Genomic DNA, 20,356 nt, shown 5'->3' on the forward strand with positions numbered 1-20,356 from the left:
CTTAAATATAAGAACCATATGATCATCTCGATAGATGCAGAAAAAGTATTCAGCAAAGTACAACATCCCTTTATGTTCAAAACACTAGAAAAACTAGGGATAACAGGAACTTACCTCAAGATTGTAAAAGCTATCTATGCTAAGTCTCAGGCTAGCATCATTCTGAATGGAGAAAAATTGAAGGCATTCCCTCTAAAATCTGGAACAAGACAGGGATGCCATCTATCACCACTTCTATTCAATATAGTCCTCGAAACACTGGCCAAAGCAATTAGACAGACGAAAAAAATTAAAGGCATAAAAATAGGAAAAGAAGAACTTAAATTATCACTATTTGCGGTTGACATGATTCTATACCTAGAAGAACCAAAAGGGTCTACAAAGAAACTACTAGAATTAATAAATGAATTCAGCAAAGTGGCAGAATATAAAATCAACACGCATAAATCAAAGGCATTCCTGTATATCAGCAACAAAACTTCTGAAATGGAAATGGGGGAAAACACCCCATTCACAATATCCTCAAAAAAAATAAAATACTTGGGAATCAACCTAACAAAAGAGGTGAAAGACTTATACAATGAAAACCACAGAACCCTAAAGAGAGAAATAGAAGAAGATCTTAGAAGATGGAAAATATACCCTGTTCATGGATAGGCAGAACTAACATCATCAAAATGGCGATATTACCAAAAGTTCTCTATAGATTCAATGCACTGCCAATCAAAATCCCAACGGCATTTCTTGTAGAAATAGATAAATCAATCATGAAATTTATATGGAAAAATAAAAGACCCAGAATCGCAAAAGCAACTCTAAGCAGGAAGTGTGAATCAGGCGGTATAGCGATACCAGATTTCAAATTATACTACAGAGCAATAGTAAAAAAAACAGCATGGTACTAGTACCAAAACAGGCAGGTGGACCAATGGTACAGAATAGAGGACACAGAGACTAATCCACAAAGTTACAACTATTGAATATATGTGTAAGAAGGTCAAAATCCTCAATTAGAGGACTACTAAATATATATATATATTTGTCTATATATATATTTAAATATTTGTGTTTATACATTTAAATAGGAAAATATTGATAGAACCATTACTATGCACAATTGTGAAAGCATCTTAGATAGTAAAAAACTTAAAAGGTGTGGATAGGAGAAAAATCCAACACCTGGTCTCTTAGTGGTGCAGATAGGATACATTTGAGCTCCCAGGGAATTCTAAAGATTGCTATATTTTCTATGGGAGTGGGCCTGAGGAATAGGTTGCATAACACGCAAAAGATTATTGTCACAAAAGATTCCATGAATTTGCAGCCAAGAGTCTGAAAGTGAGCCCAGACTTGCTGTTGGTTAGCAAGGATCACAGTTGGAAGAGAAGGACAAACAATGCTTAATAAGAAGAGAGAGGACCTAGAACTGCAATTGAGATGACCTTCAGAGAATGGGAGCTGCTGCCTCATTTCTTTATGAAAATTTTGCTCATCTATTTAGACTGACACGAGTAGAGGGATTCTCTGAAATGTACTTTGATTATTTCAAATTTATTTAATTTTTTTGATCATGTATGCTTCTGCCATCTTCTAACCTACCTGAATGAGAAAAATAGTTGTTACAAAAGCTAAAAAATACCAAAATGTATATTATTTTTGCCAATGGCTTCTTGCCTTCAATAAATTATTTTGTTTTGACTAAGTGTTTTAAATTTTTTATATATCAATTATAGATGATTTCAGTATTTTAAAAACATTATTGCTGTAATTTTTTTTCTCAATTTACTCTTAATATACTTGATTGCATATAGGTAGTGCCATTCTTATTCTCTCCAGATTTGATAAATCTGAAACAGAATTATTAACTTTATTGTTGGAAAAAATCTAAAAACCTAGGTAAATTACCCCTTTAGAAGTATTTAGAATTATAGATAAATGTATTTAGCTGTGCTCTTTGTTTTATAGACAGAAAAAAAAAGTGCAATGTGTTTATAAATAGCTTTCTAATGGTATGACAATAGAACAAATTTGATTTATGAATTGAAAGAAGTAGCATTTTTAATTAAAAAAAACTATTAGGTGAAACTATTTGGTAAAACTATACTTTTATGTTACCATTAATTTTGAGTAGCAGCCATGTATGCTTCATTTTCTATTTTTATTTAAATGTGGGAAATATAAAGCATAAATTTTGCTGTAAAATGCAGATGTTTCAAATGGGAAAGTAGTTCCTTGTTTAAATTATTTTAAAATCTTTACCAGGTTAAACTGGAATTTTTTAACAGCTAATTTATCAGTATAGTATAAAATTGTATTTCTCTCCAATGTTCTTTCATTTTCAAGGTAAGCATATATAACAATTTCTTCTCAGATGCATAAACAGTTCTTTAGTTTCACCAGGAAATTTCAATAACTTACCCAATTTGAGATCTATAACCACATGAATAGTATTTCTAAATTCCTTTACCCAGTTTACATTTTTCTCATAATACATTTAATATTAACGTATTTCTGATAATGTTAAAGATTTTTCTATTTGAGGCAATTAAATCACAAAAATTAATAATGGGTTCATAATAAAAATTAGGTTGGACCCAGTAAATTTTTTAGGGTAAAGCTAAAAATTGTAATATTCAATGCAAATTTATGTTACTTCAAACAAAATACAACTTATTATCTGCTCATGTAAAGTCCAAAATGATGCCTGTGTTCAGCCAGCAGCATTCTTCCAAGTAGTAATTTGAAAACACTAGTCCATGGTTCAACTATCCCAAGATGGTTCTACCACCTGTAGTTGGAGGAAAATGGAAAGAGCAAAGAAATTTAGATGTGAAATGTTTTAGTTAAGCCTTACACCACATTGCTTAGAATAGTCACCTTGCTTTCAGTAATTTCCATTAGCCTGAATAAATTAGTTTGTACAGATTAGAGCATACACTAATGAATCTCTTTCAAACAAAGTAAGTTATTTGAAAATATTAAACTAGTTATCTTGAATAAGTAAGTTTCTACATAATAACATTTTATATTTTCCTACTTTTGCTGGTGCTTTATTGTTAGCACACATTTATGAGCTCTTCAAAGTATAAATTTTTCTACCATCACATGTTAATTTGTACCACAAGAAAAATATTAGAAAAGATATCTAAAGTTGTACATTAAAAAAAACAAAACAAACAAACAAAAAACCACAAACAATTGTGAAAACTACTTATCCTTAGAAGCCAGGACAAAAGTCTCTAAAGATTTGGCCCAAGGTATTTGTTTGTGGGGAAGATTGTTAACAACTTTGAAAAATCATTCAATCTAATTGTCATTGTGATAGACCACTCTGATTTTGTGGCCTAGTGCATAGTCTTTGGAAGATCAATATTCATAGGCCAAAGCTGAAGAAATATTTGAGGTCTAACCATTCTAAAAGCTTCCCGTAAGAATGATTTGATGCCTAGGGATTGGGAGAAAAATGAATGCTTATTTTAGGGATCCAGAGGACTCTAAAAGTGAAAGTAGTCACATTTATTCTTAATCCAGCACTGAGTCTAAGAAAGTAACACATTAGTCCATTTATCTTACTACCCTACCCACACTCATGTTCTAGCCTATGATCAATAAACCCAAATTTCCTTCTGCAATCAGTAAACACAGAATGGAACAGTGTATTTGGGAAGAATAACTACCCAAAACTTTAATTTTTTTAATAACAAAATACTCAAAACTATGCATTAATGTCTGTAAGTAAACAGATTCTGTTAGCTGTATTTTCACATTGTAATTATTTCCATAACACTGTTACTAGAGTTTAGTTCATTTTGAGATTGATGTTATTTGATGATAAATGGATTATATTAATATTTCTAATAACTAATTATATTGGAGATGATTTTTTACCTAAACTTGGTGTTGATAAAAGTTTCATTTTAAAATTTCCATTGTTCGGTTATATGTTTACTATACTATAATTTAAAAAGTTTTATTTTGGAGAAGCAGTTGATCATTTTATAATTACTTAATTTTGATTATTGTTTTCACAACTTATAAGTTGACTAAACAGTGTATTATTATCTAATATGCCATTTGAGATATATCCTATGAATAGTATACATTCCTATTTCTTATTTTCTTTAGCTTTAATTCTTTTATACCAATGTTATTTGATAAATGACCAAAATTTTAACATAATAACCTTTGTGTATTACTTATATTATAAAACTTTAATATGCAGTTATGTTTTTTCTTTCTTTCTTTCTTTTATCTCTTTTCCTCTCCTTTCATTTTTCTTTCTTTCTTTCTTTCTTTCTTTCTTTCTTTCTTTCTTTCTTTCTTTCTTTTTGTTTAGCCATTAGCTTTTCTATTTAAATATCTGAATCCTGACTTAATCTTACTTTCACATTATTTTGATGTATGTCTGGGTGTTTTGTACAGGTCTTAGTATCTTTCAGTTAAGTTTTACTTTAACTAATTTTAGTTAACTGTCCTAGAGTCAGAGACTGTTTCCATTGTCTCCTTTATTTATAATATTAAAGAGGTAAAATTATTTATTACATGATTATAAGAAAAACTTATTTTCTTGCCAAAAATCAATGAAAGAAATGTAAAATTCACAGATCACTGTTTCTTAATTCAGCTACCTTTGTGATCAATTTAGATTTTTCAAAGTGGAGTAGCACACCCTGATGGTGTTTGTATTTAATATTTAGATGAGATTATATGCAGGATTCACTTGATAAAACCCCAGTCTAATCCCACCACTGTGTTTTTCAGAAGTCTTAATTCACATTGGCTTCATTTTAAATGAGGTTGCTAAGAGTAATCCAGGCTATATGAAAATCCTTCAGGGATCTGTTGTTGCCTGATCTTTATCTTCATTCAGGGGTTTACTTGAGGTTGAAAAATAGAAACAATGTGCAGACACTCATTTCTCTGAATTGTTGACAAAGTGGAGTTCCAAAGGAAACTCACATTATTATTTTTAAATTTTGTGTTTCTAATGCATTCTATCCTATTTTGAATTATTTATTTTGTTCTTATTTCAAACTGGCAAATGCAAGTTTTGCTTATAGACAATGAGAATAGTACATACTCTATGCAATTTTGAGACTTCCCATTTTTAAGCAAAAACCACTCCGATTATAAAGATTATGACTATAACACCTGTAAGGGAAGTCAATGAGCCTCTTGAGAACATTGTTTCATGTCGTATATGCATCTGAAATAAAGGGAGTAACGTGGTATACCTGATAGTTCAATGAAATATTGTGAAAAGAAAGTTAACTCCTGGGCTGGAGTGTGTGGCTCAGTGGTAGAGTGCTTGCCTAGCATGTGTGAGGCACTGGGTTTGATTCTCAGCACCACATACCAATAAATAAATAAAATTTAAAAATTCATCAAGAACGAATTTAAAAAAAAGAAAAAGAAAGCTAACTCCTGAGTCTGACTGTAAAGTGGATTTTCGTTCATGTGAAAATCTAGCGTGTATCCTGAGAATAATGGGAGTTAGTGAACAAATACTCTTATAATTGAGAAAACTTCTCAGATAGATAAGATATGTATAAAATGCAACTGTATGTGTCATGGAGAACAATATTGAGTGTTAAGCTTCCACCAGTAAATAAAAAGATAAACCCTAGAACTTCAATGTGGCTGTGTCCTTTAGTATTAACTCAATGTAGAGTTGCTAACTGTGGGGGGCCGCCTGCCACTAGACAAGCATCCCCTCTTGGCCTTGAGTAAAGGGGGTATCTGACAGGAATCTCATGCCACATGCTGTGCAAAGCAAGTGACCTTTACTATGCCTATGTAATCAAAAGTTTCTTTAATTTCCTGAATGATAGCTTATAATATGTGAAATAATTCCAAATCCAGATGATAAGAATATAAAGTTCTGGATATCAAAAAAATCAGAATGAGTGTTGGTAAAGAACTGGACTCCCTCTTCCAATGGGATCAAACAAAATATTATTATTAAGATTATGATCAGTAGGAAGCCTAGTATTTCCCACTGTTAGGAATATGAGGGGGAGTAACAGTAATAAAGCTATAATTAAAACTGATCAGGCAAATAAAATTAATTGAAATTATGATATAGTGGGAGGTTTATATAAATATTTTTTATAATAAAATTAACTGTTCCTAAAATGGTCAGTATACCTGCACATACATTTATTCTCCCCCACTTTATTAGGGTCTGCATTGATTAAAATCCTGAATTTAAACTTTCCAATGTTATTTATATATTTGACCCAAAATAAAAACTCTCATAGGATATTAACAAATTATTCCCCTTTGCTCTAACAAATACATTTCAAAGCCACTATAATTTATATTTAAAAATATATGACTTCAAAAGTACATATTTGTGTAGTTGCTGGCAATTTAGATTTGATCAGGCGTTTTCATTTTGCTTGCTTTTTTGTTTTGGAAAATGACTTGAATATTCATCCTAATTCATATTTGCACTTTCCTGACTCTGTATGAGCTACAAACATTTTTCTTTTTTTTCTCATTTGGTTCACCTAGCTTTATTGTCTTCAGCTACCATAGTATTGGATGTTCAGGAAATTCTCAAAAAAATAATGAAAATTTTGCCATAATAACTTGGTAAATTGGCAGGAGTCTGAAGTAAATTTTTTTGTTTGTTTGTTTTTGATGTGTGTGTGTGTGTGTGTATGTGTGTGTGTGTGTGTTTTCACAATAATTGGCTGAATGGCACTACTGGGTTAAATTAATCAAAAATATCTAGACAAACACAAGATGGAATCTACCTTTGAATTTATTAATAATGAGTTCAAAAAGAAAAACTACATAAAGAGTTCTCCAACTGTATCATAAAAATGTATTGCATGACCATTATAAGTTCAAATTAAATAATGTTGACATCAGTATTAATCAGTGGCATTCACAAATGTTATTAGACATGAAAATAATGTAGAATTTTGTTTTTAATGAAAATAATGGAACCCAATCTGAGAGTATTCTACATCTTAAATTTGATTTGGAATCTCTCTTCTCTCTGATTTTTTTATTAAATTTTTAAACTGTGAAATACTTTTAGATTCACACACATTTGGAAGAAATTATATAGAAAGTTGGTGTACTCTGTAGTTTATGCCTCTATATTGTAACATCTTGCAGAGTATAGTTCATTATCACCTTTAAAATATCAACATTGACATAGTCAAGATACCAAACAATTCTGTCATTATAAAGATCTTCACGTTGGTAGTTATATGTATTTCTCTATACCACAGGCCTCCTTAATCACTAGAAACACCTAATTTTTAAAATAATCTCCAAGTACTCTTTATTGTACACCAATATCAATAACCCGTGACATAAAGATTTTGAGGATATTCATATTATGAGACAAAGGAGTGGCTTAGTCATACCATGCATGTCTATAACTCAGAATTCTATCCTCATATGTTATTGCTATGATTGCTATTTGAGTGAGTCATCAAGTTAAGATTTGCAATTTGGATTTAGCATATATTGAAAATTGTATACATTTTCCAAAAGATAATATAGCAGTGTATAAAGTTACTTACATGTGATCTTACCATAATATTACTTTGTTCTAAAGTTATAATCAGAAATAACTGCCGCAGTCTTGGCTGGGCACAAAATCACGAGCCACTCATAGCTTAGTAGATTCAAACAGCAATTCTTTATTCCTGAACTCACACCGGCCTCTACACATGTTCTGGGGAAATTCAAGTTCTGCCACCGCACAATTCACGTCCCAAATACATTAATTTTATTTCCTGGAACATAGACATAAATCTTTCACCAATGAGTTGTTTGAATATGATAACTGAGCAAGCCTACCACAATCTATAAAAACAAGAAGAAAACAAAAGGAAGAGATTCAAGTGGAATTGATTATTATTATAAAATATAAAAAGTATAATTATAAAAATAGAACTAATTGTTATAATAAAAATGCTAAATTTAATAAGCACCAATTAATAGGCCAGACAACATAACAATTACATTGTCCAGATGGTATTTTTCAAATTTCAAACTAACTCTTCCAGGTATTATTCTTATGTTCTTTGTTCTGTTATAAACTGAGAAGCAGCAAGATCATTCTGCCTTGGGTGAGTAAACTAACTCTGTTGGGAAAAGTATAAACGGCAGCCGTACCCCAGAGAAAAAACCCCAACATGGCACCTAAGGACTTCTCCTTCCTACCTTCTTCTTCTCTGCAGTGGTGCGAAAAGTTTCCGCCCTTGTAAATTCTCCCGCCAGCACCAATTTCAAATCTCGCTGGCGGGGAACCTTAGCCCCAATGAGAACTATTTCCTGGGCGCGGGAACTGATATCTGGAAGAACTTGCCAATAAACGGGTGGCCTGCCATTTATCTAAGCCCTACCATCTCCCCTTTAGTTCTTTATAAGCACACAGCTTTTTGCAATAAAATTGGAATTCTCCCGGCGAAGTGTCTTTGCGTGGGGGATTCTTTCAAGCTCCTACTTGGAGCTTTAACCACAGAAATTGTACTCAGTATTCTCCTATGGGTTTTGATTTAATTTTGAAATCAGTTTGATTTTCTCAATCATTTTAGTATACAAAAACAAATCTGGGAGCAATTTATTCAGTGAATTGATAAATCTGTCCTAATTTACATGTAAAAAAAACTGAGCTCAGATTTTACTTGTGAATGACATTTTTCTTTGCATCTGTAAAGAAGCCTGTATGGTTTGCATTTTAGGTATATTAAATTGGTCTTTTCACTCAGTATGAAATAGAGACAAAGTAAACATGTCAAAAGCTGAGCTGAGTTGGAGGGAGCTGATCTGACATGTGTCAAAGTAGTGATTAAGACAACAAGCTAAAATGAAAGCTAACAGTCAAGCCTTTAATCACTTACAGAAAGAATCTAAATAGAGAAAATGCCAACTCCCCCAGTGTTCCATTTTTCCCCCATGGAAAAGTCCTAGCTGAAGGTCAGATGTATCATAGTGAAGCCAGAATTAGACAGGCAGTCAGTGTAGATAGGTAAATTGAGTCTGGTCGTGTCCAGGAGGCCAATTTTGAATCTGGGAAGTTGGAGACTGTCCCCTGAGGGATCTTATCAAGAACCTGCCCCTGCTCCAACCTATTGCCAAGGTAACCTGTCCCAGGAATTTCCCCTCCCTACAGGGAGCTATAAGGTTGTTAATGTGTCCTTATCTACTCCATCCTGCCTTTCCCCCTTCAGCCCACCAGTTTCCTACCTTTTGGCCATTCCACTGAGCATTTCTGGGCTTAGTCACCTAGGCAGGAAGGAGAAAGATAAGGGGAAGAGGGCCAGAGAACAAAGGAAGTCTAGGACATATAAAAAGGGCAGAACACCCTGTTTCTTGGTATACCAGGATAACAGTGATGGCTCCCTTCTCCCACAAGGGAGAAGGCTATGTTACCCCTTTTTAAATAAGCTCTGTTTCATATGCTTGCCTCAGCATGCTTCTCTAATTTTCAAACTTTAACATGTGGGGAAGCAGGTCTCCTCACCAGTAACCCACGGTATCAATGGTAGATGGGAGGTGAATTCTGTCACTGCTGAGGGAATGTTGAGCAAAAGACCGCTGACATTTGATGGGCCTGGTGAAAGAATTCGCCATGCAAAGACACTTCGCCACGAGAATTCCAATTTTATTGCAAGGCTGTGTGCTTATATAGAACTAAGGGGAGAGGGTAGGGCTTAGATAAAGGGCAGGCCACCTGTTTATTGGCAAGTTCTTCCAGATATCAGCTCCAGAGTCCAGAAATTAGTTCTTATTGGGGCTAAGGTTCCCTGCCAGCGAGATTTGAAATTGGCTCCAGTGGGAGAGTTCACACGGGCAAGAACTTTTCACGCCACTGCAGAAAAGGGGAAGGTAAGAAGAAGAGGTCGTTAGGCACCATGTTGGGGCTTTTCTCTGGGGTGTGGCTGCCGTTTATACTTTTCCCAACACCTGGGACCTGGTGGAGAGAAAAACTGGAAGAAATGGAAAGGAAAACTAATGAGTACTGAGACAGAGAGGGAGATAGTGTCTTCAATTTCCTTCCCAGATCTTTTATAAGCTCTCTGCAGAGGCACCTGAGGATATTCTCTTGGCAGATTCTCTGATAAAAGGGCCTCTATATAGGAACCTGTGTTATGCTCGAATTCGGGACCCCCAAAGACCACCAGAGACCCAAGATGGATGTAAGCAGCAAAGAAGTGTTTATTTCGAGCTAGCTCCGTCCTCCGCGCGCACACACAGAAACTGGTGACGCTGAGAGGCCCCAAGCCCAGGGTTTGCAGCATTTTTATACATTCTTTGGAGAGGGCAGGGACTTCACTTACATCATAGCCTCTTTTAGCAAATCATCAAACACCGCGGGAAAATCAAATAACAACTCTAAAACATGATTAGCACATCCACTGGCGAGAACAAGTTAAGGGGTGATTGGTCAGTACAAAGGGGTATTCATTTGAACTGATTGGTTTAAGCCAAGAGGGGTGTACATGCTGAACTACATGGTTTCCCAACATGTTATCAACTACCACAAACTACTGGGAGGGTCATCTGGCATCCCAGGTATTTCCCTGTCTCATGCTGATTGGTGGCTGCTAGGGGGCTGCTATGGATCCCCACCTAGCCTGACTGAGTCAGGGACACCTGGAGCAGCAGATCTCCCCTGTTATTTGTAGATAAACAACTCAGCAGGGTGGGAATGTGCTTAGGAGTGCTCTGTGGGTCTTTCCAAGGACAAAGGCCATGTCCCTTTCTTGGACAGGTTTTGCTCTGAGATAGAGGCTGTTTTTTCACCTGCACAGATGAAAGTTGCCAAAAAAAAAAAGGGGGAACTAAATCCTTGACTGCCATTCCCTTCATAGATTGCATACAGTATATGTGTCAGATTTGATGTGGGGGGATAGCATTGCAGTAAGACCTTTCTGACTACCTGTGGTGAGGCATAAAAGATAGTTTGTAAAGTTGTGGCTGAAAACTGGACTTCATAATTTGGCCATCCCTTAGAGGGCAAAAATCTACAACTATGTTCAAATTATCTTTTCTGCTGTAGAGAATTAATTCTTCAATCAGAGCTGTGTACCAAAATCCCATAATCCCAACTAAGATACTTCATCTCTTATTTACATACTGTTGATGGAAAGGCCAATAAAGTGTATGCAATTCTAATGGAGGAGTAACAGAGCTACACTGAGAGGTGGTTCAGGAGGGAAACAAAATGATGACTTAGAGGTAACCAGCATATGTTGGCCACTCACTAAAAAAATCAAAGGTGATGTGGTCGCACAATGAAGTGGAAGAGACATAGGAAAGCATGGTAGTTTAACACAGTCAGTCACTGACCAGCAAAATCTGAGATATAAGTTCTTACAATAATAAAACTGATAAAATAGTTTGCACTGATAGACCCAGACTGATTTTCTCTTAAAATTGGGAGTCATCTCGCCACAAAGCCATGAAAAGATAATTTCAGCTTTACTATAAATTACTGCAAATTCTGAACTAGCTTGGAATCCCTGCCCGTACCTTGAACTCACCCATGCCTGTTTCTCTGACCAGATAGCAGCCCTCTCTGAAACTTTAGTGATGCCTCACAAATCTTGGCCTTCCCTGGCCAGATATCTACCCTCTCTCAAGATCTAATGACCTTCATAAATTCTGATGTCGGGGCCAGCAAAAATGTAAACTAGCATTAGTGTTATGCTCAGAGTTTATGCTCAGAGTAATGTTATGTCAGAGTTTTGTTATCTGTAACCCCACTTTGTGTAACTTTTTGGGCTATAAAGCTGGGCTGCAAGAAAGCTGCAGCTGCTGTCTTGCTGTTCTCCTGGTTTTTGTGGGGAGAGGCAGCCCGGCCGGTCAAAATAATAAGCTTGCTTTAATTTGAGTCAGTGGTCTTTTCTTGCATCCTAGACTAACAGAGCCAGTGTAGGGCTGGTGGTGGGGGGATGTACAGCATTTGATCATGAAGGGAAAAGAGAATTAGGAGATTAAAAAAGGGAGACTTCACTCTCAATGTGCAGTTCTAGCTGAAAGGAGATTTGGATCCTTCCTTGTAAACCAATGGGGAGAAAGAAATTGCTTTTATGTTCCTGAACTTTCAGGGAGAATGGCAAGGTGAGCCATTATAGAGGGGCTTCTCTGTCCAAATATTCTGAGTGGAAGTTCAGAAACTCCTGCTGGTTGGTTCCTCCATTCACCCTTCCTTTCTTCCTCCTGCTTTCCTGTCTTGATTATTTGTTTGTTAATCAGTGTTTCCAAAACTCAATGGCCTCTATTTCTTTCTTCTCACTTGTTTTACAGACAACCACCCTTAGTCTCTGGTTGGGTTCAGGGAATATAATATAGCATAGACCTATTGGGAACTCTGAGTGGAAGAAAGCAGAGTGTTTCCCTTCAGAATTGGTTGCCTAAAACTTGTGACAAGGAAAGAAACAACCTGGCTGAGGATACAGGGCAGGACTTAGTATGGAGAGACATGATTGAGTTTGAGTAACCTTGCTATACATAGCATCCTACTCCATTGAAGACATTGCAGGGCTGGTTATATCCCCATGCTGAGAGCACTACAGAACCTACCACAGCAAACTGGACACTAGCAACATCACACCAGACTACAGCACATGGACTAAAGATCTCAAAGTGTGGTCTACAGCACAATCTGCACCCATTTATTAGAGTATGAAAAACAGTACTATTCAGCATAAATTCTGCTCTGCAGTGAACATTCCTCAATATGTGCTAGTGGGAAAGGAAGGGTGAAGCTACATATGCAAATTCCCCTAACAGGATGGGTTTGTTTGGGTAAGAGATGAGAAGGAACGAACTGTAGAACAATTGTGTTTGTAACAAACTACAGTAGTTTTTAAAATGGAAACCCAGAAACCATTGTCTCCATTTTAAATGCCCTTATAGAAAAAAGTCTTAATCCTTTTGATTTTTGTTACATTCACTTTTTTGTAATTTGTTTTATCTCTTCACTTATTATTGTTTTTTTAGTTCTTTTTACTTTTTGGTGTTTTCAATTTTTTTTTTTTCTGGGTACTACTTTTCTTCCTTCTTATTTTTCTTTCTCCTCTTTTTTTGTCTTTCTTTTCTCCTGAGCTATTACTACCTCATCAAAGAGAAACCTTAATCTTTGTGTATTCACCATTGCACTCACTTTTTAAAAATTATTTTATTGTGTCTTCAATTTTTATTTGCTCTTTTACAGTTCTACCTATTCTTATGTATATTTCAATTAAATTTATTATTTCCATTACCTGTTTTCTTCTTTCTTATCTCTATTTCCTTCCTTTTATTTTTCCCCCCTCTCTTTCTACTCAGTTTTTCTTGTCTTTTTTCACTCTCCCACATTTTTCTCCTTTATTCCTATATAACACAGCACTAACTACATACTATTATTAATGCTTAGCTTTCACCCACCTATTCTATATTATTTTCACCTACTTTTCTAATTGAAAAGAACAGTTAGAGAGATGTCCATTAATATTTTTAAATTTTATGTTGATATGTGTTTTACTTTTAAGCTACCACTCTTAATCATGGTTATTCTGTTATCTCAAAGTTCTGTTAGTTGCTGAACCTAGCCCATTGATCACTGATTCACTTATTTGATGCTGAAATATCTCCCCTGTCCAAAGCACATTGTGAAGAGATAACTTTTGCTTAAATGGACCCTAGCATAATAGAGAAAGAGAAATCCATCACAAACAATACACAAATAAGAACAAAGACTCACAGAAAACATGAAGAAGCCAATAAGATGCCTCCAAAATTTCAGAACTCCTAATAACTGAAAATACAGATATCAAATTTTCAAAAAGTTGAACATTAATCCATGAATTAAAAGAACTGAAAAATGAACTAAGAGAGAAAATATAGGACATAAAAAATTAAAACAAATACATAAATATTCTGAAAGTAAACCAAACAGAAATATCAAAAATAAAAAACTCAATAAATCAAAGTTAAAAATTAAGTGGAGAGTGTTTCTGACAAATCAAGCAAAATAAAGAATATCAGGGCACAAAGATAAAGTGGACAAATTAGAACATTTGGACAGTTTTAGATAAAAAAAAAATGAAACTATGAACAGATGATACATGAGATCTGGGTCAGCATTGAAAGACAAAATTTAAGGCTCATGGTGTGAAGAAATATAGGTGTTACAGACTAGTAGTACAGAAAGCTTTTTAGTGAAATAGTAGCAAATATTGGGAATGAGATGGACATGATGGTACTGGCAGCATTTATTACTACAAAATGCAAGGAGCAGAAAAGAAACTTCCCAGAATGTAGACAAAAAAAAAATCAGAACAAATGAAGGATATTAAAAGCTACAAGACAGAAGCACAGTTAATTTTAACAGATTTCTCAGTGGAAACTGTAAGGGCAAGGAGGACATGGAATGTAGTATTTCAAGCCTTGAAAGAAAACATTGACTAATTTAGATGACCATATCTCACAAAGTTATCATTCAGGATCAAAAAGGAAATAAAAACTCTCTAAGATATGCATAAATTAAATAATTCATAATTGCAAAGCCAGCATTGTAGAAGATACTATAAGAAACCTTTTACTCAGAAGAGAAATATGAAAATAGACAAAAGAACTTACAAAAGAAAAAGTCTCACCTAAAGAATAGGCAAATAAAAATTAGGATTGACTCAAACATTAGAAACAAAACAATATTCGTTTTCTTATTTTTTATTTATTTATTTATTTTTTGGTGTTTAGCTTTTTTAGTTCTTTATAAACCTTAGTGATTAGTGCTCTATCTGATGTGTGAGGGGTAAAGATTTGCTCCCAAGATGTAGGCTCTCTATTCACTTCAAAGATTGTTTTGCTGAGAAGAAGCTTTATAGTTTGAGTCCAATCCATTTGATTCTTGATTTTAATTCTTGTGCCACAGGAGTCTTATTAAGAAAGTTGGGGCCTAATCCCATATGACGAATATTAGGGCCTACTTTTTCTTCTATTAGACACAGGGTTTCTGGTTGTGTTCTTAAGTCCTTAATCCATATTGAGTTGAGTTTTGTGCATGATGAGAGATAGGGGTTTAATCTCACTTTTTTGCATATGAATTTCCAGTTTTTCTAGCACCATTTGTTGAAGAGGCTATCTTTTCTCCAATATATATTCTTGGCACCTTTGTCTAATATAAGATAATTTTGGTTTTGTGTGTTATTCTCTGTGTACTCGATTCTGTACCATTGGTCTACCACTCTGTTTTGGTGCTGTTTTTATTACTGTTGCTCTGTAGCATAGTTTAAGGTCTGGTATAGTGATGCCACCTACTTCACTCTTCCTGCTAAGGATTGTTTTAGCTGTTCTGGGTCTCTTAGTTTTCCAGAATTTCATGATTGCCTTTTCTATTTCTATGAGGACTGTCATTGAAATTATGATCAGAATTGCAATAAGTCTGTATAGTGCTTTTGGAAGTATGGTCATTTTGATAATATTAATTCTGCTTATCCAAGAGCAAGGTAGATCTTTCCATCTTCTAAGGTCTTCTTTGATTTCTTTCTCTAGGGTTCTGTAATTTTCATTATATAGATCTTTTATGTCTTTCATTGATTATCAAGTTTTTTTTTTTTGAGGCTATTGATAATGGGGTAGTTTTCCTCATTTCCTTTTCTCAGGATTTGTCACTGATATACAGAAGTGCCTTTGATTTATGGGTGTTGATTTTTTTTTTTTTTCTGTATCCTTCAAGAAACTTTTATTTATTTTTTTATTTTTTTATTTTTTATTTTTTTTTTTATTGTTGGTCGTTCAAAACATTACACAGTTCTTAATACATCATCTTTCACAGTTTGATTCAAGTGGGTTATGAACTCCCAACTTTACCCCGTATACAGATTGCTGTTTCACATCAGTTACCCTTCCATTGATTGACATATTGCCTTTCTAGTGTCTGATGTATTCTGATGTCTGTCCTATTCTCTACTATCCCCCCTCCCCTCCCCTCCCCTCCCCTCCCCTTTTCTCATCCCTGTTTAATTTAAATCTTCTTCTCAAGCTCTTCGTCCTTACCCTGTCCTTGTTTACTCCCCTTATATCAAAGGGGTCATTTGGTATTTGTTTTTTAACGATTGACTAACTTCACTTAGCATAATCTGCTCTAATGCCATCCATTTCCCTCCAAATTCTATGATTTTGTCGTTCCTTAATGCAGAGTAATACTCCATTGTGTATAAATGCCACATTTTTTTTTATCCATTCATCTATTGAAGGGCATCTAGGCTGATTCCATAATCTTGCTATAGTGAATTGTGCTGCTATGAACATCGTTGTAGCAGTGTCTCTGTAACATGCTCTTATTAGGTCTTTAGGGAATAGACCGAGAAGGGGAATAGCTGGGTCAAATGGTGGTTCCATTCCCAGCTTTCCAAGAAATCTCCATACTGCTTTCCAAATTGGCTGCACCAATTTGCAGTCCCACCAGCAATGAACAAGAGTGCCCTTTTCCCCGCATCCTCTCCAGCACTTATTGTTGTTTGACTTCCTAATGGCTGCCAATCTTACTGGAGTGAGGTGGTATCTTAGGGTAGTTTTGATTTGCATTTCTCTAACTGCTAGCGATGGTGAGCATTTTTTCATGTACTTATTGATTGATTGTATGTCCTCCTCTGAGAACTGTCTGTTCAGGTCCTTGGCCCATTTATTGATTGGGTTATTTGTTATCTTATTGTCTAATTTTTTGAGTTCTTTGTATATTCTGGTTATTAGGGCTCTATCTGAAGTGTGTGGATTAAAGATTTGTTCCCAGGATGTAGGCTCCCTGTTTATCTCTCTTATTGTTTCTTTTGCTGAGAAAAAACTTTTTAGTTTGAGTAAGTCCCATTTGTTGATTCTAGTTGTTAACTCTTGCGCTATGGGTGTCCTATTGAGGAATTTGGGGCCTGATCCCACAGTATGTAGATCATAACCAACTTTTTCTTCTATCAGATGCCATGTCTCTGATTTAATATCAAGCTCCTTAATCCATTTTGAGTTAACTTTTGTGCATGGCGAGAGATAGGGGGTCAGATTCATTTTGATGCAAATGGATTTCCAGTTTTCCCAGCACCATTTGTTGAAGATGCTATCCTTCCTCCATTGCATGCTTTTAGCCCCTTTATCAAATATAAGATAGTTGTAGTTTTGTGGATTGGTTTCTGTGTCCTCTATTCTGTACCATTGGTCCACCCGCCTGTTTTGGTACCAGTACCATGCTGTTTTTGTTACTATTGCTCTGTAGTATAGTTTGAAGTCTGGTATCGCTATACCGCCTGATTCACTCTTCCTGCTTAGCATTGTTTTTGCTATTCTGGGTCTTTTATTATTCCATATGAATTTCATGATTCTTTTATCTATTTCTACAAGAAATTCCATTGGGATTTTGATTGGCATTGCATTGAACTTATAGAGAACTTTTGGTAATATCGCCATTTTGAAGATGTTAGTTCTACCTATCCATGAGCAGGGTATATTTTTCCATCTTCTGAGGTCTTCTTCTATATCTTTCTTTAGGGTTCTATAATTTTCATTATATAAATCTTTCACCTCTTTTGTTAGGTTGATTCCCAAGTATTTTATTTTTTGGGGGGATATTGTGAATGGAGTAGTTGTCCTCATTTCCGTTTCAGAGGATTTGTCACTGATATACAGGAATGCCTTTGATTTATGCGTGTTGATCTTATATCCTGCCACTTTGCTGAATTCATTTATTAGCTCTAATAGCTTCTTTGTAGACCCTTTTGGGTCTGCTAGGTATAGGATCATATCATCTGCAAATAGTGATAATTTAAGTTCTTCTTTTCCTATTTTTATGCCTTTAATTTCTTTTGTCTGTCTAATTGCTCTGGCCAGTGTTTCGAGGACTATGTTGAACAGAAGTGGTGAGAGAGGGCATCCCTGTCTTGTACCAGATCTTAGAGGGAATGCCTTCAATTTTTCTCCATTCAGAATGATGCTGGCCTGTGGCTTATCGTAGATTGCTTTTACAATGTTGAGGTATGTTCCAGTTATCCCTAATTTTTCTAGAGTTTTGAACATAAAGGGATGCTGTACTTTGTCGAATGCTTTTTCTGCATCTATCGAGATGATCATATGGTTCTTATTTTTAAGTCTATTGATGTGGTGAATAACATTTATTGATTTCCGTATATTGAACCAGCCTTGCATCCCAGGGATGAATCCTACTTGATCATGATGTATAATTTTTTTGATATGTATTTGAATCCGATTCGCCAGAATTTTATTGAGGATTTTTGCGTCAAGGTTCATTAGAGATATTGGTCTGTAGTTTTCTTTCTTTGAAGTGTCTTTGTCTGGTTTCGGAATCAGGGTGATGTTGGCCTCGTAGAATGAATTTGGAAGTTCTCCCTCTTTTTCTATTTCCTGAAATAGCTTGAAAAGTATTGGTGTTAGTTCCTCTTTAAAGGTTTTGTAAAACTCTGCTGTATACCCATCCGGTCCTGGGCTTTTCTTAGTTGGTAATCTTTTGATGGTTTCTTCTATTTCCTCTATTGTTATTGGTCTGTTTAGGTTGTCTATATCCTCCTGACTCAATCTGGGCAGGTCATAAGACTTAAGGAATTTATCTATGCCTTCACTATCTTCTATTTTATTGGAGTATAAGGATTCAAAATAATTTCTGATTATCTTCTGTATTTCTGAAGTGTCTGTTGTGATATTACCTTTTTCATCCCGTATGTTAGTAATTTGAGTTCTCTCTCTTCTTCTCTTCGTTAGCATGGCTAAGGGTCTGTCAATTTTATTTATTTTTTCAAAGAACCAACTTTTAGTCCTGTCAATTTTTTCAATTGTTTCTTTTGTTTCAATTTCATTTATTTCAGCTCTGATTTTAATTATTTCTTGCCTTCTACTTCTTTTGCTGTTGTTTTGCTCTTCTTTTTCTAGGATTTTGAGATGAAGTATGAGATCATTTATTTGTTGGTTTTTTCTTTTTTTGAGGAATGAACTCCAAGCAATGAATATTCCTCTTAGAACTGCTTTCAATGTGTCCCATAGATTCCGATATGTTGTGTCTGTGTTTTCATTTAACTCTAGGAATTTTTTAATTTCCTCTTTGATGTCTTCTAAAACCCATTGATCATTCAGCAACCTATTGTTCATTCTCCAAGTGATGCTTGATTTTTCCTTCATTCTTTTATCGTTGATTTTCAGTTTTATTCCATTATGATCAGATAAGATGCATGGTATTATCTCTACCCCTTTATATTGTCTAAGAGTTGCCCTGTGACATAATATATGGTCTATTTTTGAGAAGGTTCCATGTGCTGCTGAGAAAAAAGTGTAACTACTTGATTTGGGGTGGTATAGTCTATATATGTCAATTAAGTCTAGGTTGTTAATTGTGTTATTGAGTTCTATATTTTCTTTATTTAACTTTTGTTTGTAAGATCTGTCCAGTGGTGAGAGAGGTGTGTTGAAGTCTCCCATGATTATTGTATGGTGGTCTATTAGACTCTTGAACTTGAGGAGAGTTTGCTTGATAAACACAGCCGCACCATTATTTGGGGCATATATATTTATGATTGTTATGTCTTGTTGGTGTATGGTTCCCTTGAGCAGTATGAAGTGTCCTTCTTTATCCCTTTTGATTAACTTTGGTTTGAAATCTATTTTATTAGATATGAGTATGGACACTCCTGCTTGTTTCCGCATTCCATATGAGTGGTATGATTTTTCCCAACCTTTCACCTTCAGTCTATGAATATCTTTTTCTATCGGATGTGTCTCCTGTAGGCAGCATATTGTTGGGTCTTCTTTTGTGATCCATTCTACTAGCCTGTGTCTCTTAATTGGTGAATTTAAGCCATTAACATTTAGGGTTATTATTGAGATATGATTTGTTCTTCTAGCCATATTTGTTTATTGATGTTTCTAAACCTGATTTGTTATCCTCTTTGACTATTTTTCCCCCTTTACTGTCCTATCTCCCATTGTTGGTTTTCCGTGTTATTTTCCATTTCCTCTTCCTGTAATGTTTTGCCAAGGATTTTTTGAAGAGATGGTTTTCTAGCTGCGAATTCTTTTAACTTTTGTTTATCATGGAAGGTTTTAATTTCGTCTTCTATCCTGAAGCTTAATTTCGCCGGATACACGATTCTTGGTTGGAACCCATTTTCTTTCAGTGTTTGAAATATGTTATTCCAGGATCTTCTAGCTTTCAGGGTCTGTGTTGAGAGATCAGCTGTTATCCTGATTGGTTTGCCCCTAAATGTAATCTGCTTTCTTTCTCTTGCAGCTTTTAAAATTCTCTCCTTATTCTGTATGTTGGACATCTTCATTATAATGTGTCTAGGTGTGGATCTCTTATGATTTTGCACATTCGGCGTCCTGTAGGCTTCTAGGATTTGTGATT

This window comes from Ictidomys tridecemlineatus, chromosome 9 (assembly GCF_052094955.1).
Source record: "Ictidomys tridecemlineatus isolate mIctTri1 chromosome 9, mIctTri1.hap1, whole genome shotgun sequence".
NCBI lineage: Eukaryota > Metazoa > Chordata > Mammalia > Rodentia > Sciuridae > Ictidomys > Ictidomys tridecemlineatus.